Below are 4,459 nucleotides of genomic sequence, written 5' to 3' on the forward strand. Positions count from 1 at the left end.
AATCTCAAAAACAAATAATTTAAAAAAAAAAAATTGAACAATTTTAAAATGAAAGCAAGAGACAATGGGAATGTAGGTAGCAGGCCACTTGGTGGGATAAACTCTCGTAGGCACAGCTAATGCTTGGCCCCAAGAAGCTATATATATGGGATTCCTCTAAGTTCAAACACACCATGTCATGCAAATTAATGCACAAGTTACATAAGAAGATGACTCAACTTGGAGTTTTCCGGTGTTTGGTATTCTCCCTGTGCCTTCTACGCATTACCTTTAGTGCTGATGCTAACAATCAGATTGTCAACCTTCAGAAATTGATCATGTCAAGAAGGTAACAGAACCCACCTCTTGCAACTTCTTGGGTAGGACTAGATGCAACAGAGGAGCACCTGCCAGTGTTCGTCGAGCCACAAGATGGGTTGATGGAAGCCAATATGATCGATAAGCTGCCGGGGCAACCACAAGGCGTGCACTTTAATCAGTTCTCAGGCTATGTCACAGTTGATCCTAAGGCTGGAAAAGCTCTCTTCTATTATTTTGTTGAGTCCCCAAAGAACTCTTCCACTAATCCTGTGGTCCTGTGGCTCAATGGAGGTAATTATAAGCCAAAGTGGCCAAAACACATTTGAGTAGCATCTTCACTCCTCTTCTGCCATATTTCAACCATTAAATTAAGGTTTCTTAAATTGGAAAAAACACTAGTGTCTCATATAATGAAATCATCACAAACTTAATCTGCATGTCATCTAGTCAAATTGGAGAGAGAAAGAGAGATGATACTGCACGTCTAAAGTAAAGTATGACACAACAATGTATTCAGTGTGATCATCTAATAATAATCCAAATAATGCTTGCTTTTTTAACCTTCTTATCAGTTGTTTCTTCCAATCACACGAAAAACAATAGTACTTTTCAATTTTACTTTTCTAGCTTTAACCAATTTGTAGCCCTTTTGTTTCCACATTTTCTAGTTTTCTTTACATTTGCAAAGGTACTTGATATAATGATGTTGAGCATTGACAGGGCCAGGAGGCTCCTCTTTTGGTTATGGGGCTATGATGGAACTAGGACCCTTCAGAGTCAATAGTGATGGCAAAACACTTTTCAAAAACAACTATTCATGGATCAATGGTATGCAGACTCATTTCCCCTCCTTGTTCATTTTCTTTCTTTTCTTCTCTTATCCATAAAAGCAGTAAATTCAACTATATGCATATGACAGTGGCCAATGTTCTTGGAATCTCCAGCTGGTGTGGGGTTTTCGTATTCAAAAACAACCTCTGATTATCAACGAACTGGCGATAAGAGCACCGCCAAAGATGCCTATAATTTTCTTATCAACTGGTTCGAGCGGTTTCCACAATACAAATCTAGAGACTTCTTCATAGTGGGGGAGAGCTACGCTGGCCACTACGTACCTCAACTCGCATACACCATTCTTCTCAACAACAAGAATACAATCATAAATCTCAAAGGCATAGCTGTACGTTTTCAAAATTAGAATTTTCTACTCTTCTATGCATTTTCTAGCACTTATAATTAATCAATGCATGGAATTTTACCTCATTTTGTATTGTTTCATTCTTTCTTTCCCTTCCAACAACTAGTGATGAATGTTCCAGATAGGGAATGCATGGATTGATGATGCTACAAATGCAATGGGGATGTTTGATTATTTATGGACACATGCCTTGAACTCTGATGAAACAAACAAAGGCATCCATTCTTTCTGTGACTCTGGGAGTTCAAGTTCACCAGCCCAATGTGACAGCTTTCAAGAGAAGGCATTATTTATGGAAACGGGTGATATTGATGTTCTTAACATTTATGCCTCGATCTGCCTCAAGGTTTCATTCAAAAAAGGATCAACTAGTTGTGTAAGTCTTTTTTTGTTTATCAAATTTGTCTTTTAGATACTTAACAATCATTGTGCCTTTTGTTCTCATGCAATGATGCTAAATTTAATATAAAATAAAAATCAATAAACTTAAACATAAACAAAAATACAAATATAAACACGATTCAAAAATATATTGAGACATGAATATCTCACTCTCTTTAAGGAGATTTAAGCTCTCTACAGTTTTTGGTTTAACCCACAAACCGATGCAATAGAACTCCTCAATATTTGTCTCCCTCAGGATACAACAATCTAATTTGAGTCGTATAACTCTCTCCAATTCTGAACAAATGAAAGAGTCCAAAACTCCACAAAAAGTTACCTTTTCTTACTTGTCAAACTCTGTAGATTTAAAAGAAGGATGACATGATGAGAATGATGTGAAAAAATTGGTATATGGTGCCAATACCTTAAGAGTCCATTTATAGACACAAAATAACCTTACATTCTACATGCACCTAATAAATAAAAAACATATATATTAAATAGATATACACCTAGATTTAAGGTACACTCACATAATTAATCTTATAAATTTATGAAATACATGAATTAAATACCTAATTAAATGTAGGTACATAACTCATTCTAAAGGTACAAGCTCTTTTCCAAGATAATAAATAAAATAATAATATTAAAATATACCAACACACAAGCTTTTTAACTTCATGAAAAATACAGCAAAAATTGATTTTTCAATTTCATATTGTTGTTTCTTTTAAGCAGATTTACAATTTCGATCCCTGTTCAAACAACTATGTCAAATCTTATTTGAATATCCCTGAAGTGCAAGCTGCTCTTCATGCAAATCCAACAACTTGGAGTGCTTTGAGGTACTTTTTCTTTATTTAAATTTTGAAACGTTGATGTCCAAGGTCTGTTGGGTACCCGACTAGGTACTAATTAATAGTAGTGGTTACAAATACTAATTAGCTGCAATTGTTCATGTAAACAATTCATTTAGTCTTTGTTTGGAACTTGAATTTTTAAAAAAAAAAAAAATGGGAGAGAAAATTATGAAGGAATCTACTTTTAATATTTGAATATAGAGCAAAATAAGAGAGAAAATAAAAACATATAGTACATCAATGAACAATTTTTGTCCTACCTATCATTAACCTTTGATTTTTCTTAGTGATTAGTTATGTTTGATTAAATTTTCATTCTTAAAAAATATTTTAGAGAGAGAGAGCAAATACAATAACAGTTTGATTTTTTTTTTTTCATTTTTTTTTCTTTATTTTTCTAAAAAAAAAAAAATCTCCAACACAAATAAAACCTTAAAAAAGACTCGTAAGCATATATCTTTCATTGTGTTCTTATATCTTGCAATGAATGTTCATATGCATGCAGAGATTTTAACTGGACTGATAGCCCAAGTACCATCCTGCCCATCATCAAGGATCTCATGAGGAGCGGTATAAGGGTATGGCTGTACAGGTAATTGAGATCAAAGGCCTTGCTATTCGTCCCCTCAGCCACAGTAATCAAATATGATAAGCAGATTGATTTGAATAAAATCCAGTACTAATTTGTTTTGTCTTTTATTAAAATTCATATAATTGCCAATCTAAGATTTGAACTTTATGCTCTTAAAATCATTGTTTAATCATAATTGATTTCACGAAAAAGGTCATTTAAAAATTGACAGAGATAGTTGAACCCTGTGCAGTGGGGATACTGATGGTAGCGTGCCGATTACCTCAACCAGGTACTCCATAAACAGCCTAAAACTCTCCATTGTTTCTGCTTGGCATCCATGGTACACCAACAAAGAGGTAATGTTTATTAAATATCAATCATTGAGGTTTTGGTTTGCTCTAACTTGTCTTCTTACTGGTGCTTTGCTTGCTTAAAATTAAATATTTGTCAAAAAATAATACGACATTAATGTGTGTCAAGTGATGTAAGATTACTTTAGAGGAACTTGCTTTTTTTCCCTTTTACATGATAAAATCTTAACATGCAAAGCATAAACACAATGTACAAATGTATGGTAAAGGAGTTAAGACTCTTATTTGCCCTCTTTCGTTGTTGGAGTTTCTGCTTTGAATTTTCTTTCCAATAAGAACTACATGAAGGTTCATTACGAGTTCCCATATTATTGCACTGGCTAATACTAGTTTGTTTTGGAATTCAGGTGGGCGGTTATGTGGTGCAATACGAAGGATTAACGTTAGCTACAGTAAGAGGAGCTGGACACCTAGTTCCAACCCACCAACCACAGAGAGCACTGACCATGATCTCATCATTCCTTCGAGGAAACCTTCCTCCTTCCTCACCATGACACGAAAGATTATAGAATGGATGGCCAATCCCTCTACTGGCCATACACCTGTTTTTGGGATGCAACCATGTGGTAGTGAGGCCTACTTTTTTACTTGTTTAGTTTATGAAAAGTTCATATTAAGAAAAAAAAAAAAGTCAAATTTGTCACCACATGTTAAGCATGCACCTGAAAACTAAGCCTGAGAAATGTTTGTTTATTTTATAATTTCTCTATGACACCCCACCCTAATGATAAATGCAAAGAGCATATGTAATACTAATAATAAAACTTAA

General features: G+C 34.3%; 1 pseudogene; it reads left to right on the top strand.

The window, feature by feature from the left end:
* Positions 1-209: 209 nt before the first annotated feature.
* Positions 210-4,184, top strand: LOC131147816 (serine carboxypeptidase 1-like; annotated as a pseudogene).
* The last annotated feature ends 275 nt before the right edge of the window (positions 4,185-4,459 follow it).

The sequence above is a fragment of the Malania oleifera genome, chromosome 2 (genome assembly GCF_029873635.1).
Source record: "Malania oleifera isolate guangnan ecotype guangnan chromosome 2, ASM2987363v1, whole genome shotgun sequence".
NCBI classification, from domain to species: domain Eukaryota; kingdom Viridiplantae; phylum Streptophyta; class Magnoliopsida; order Santalales; family Ximeniaceae; genus Malania; species Malania oleifera.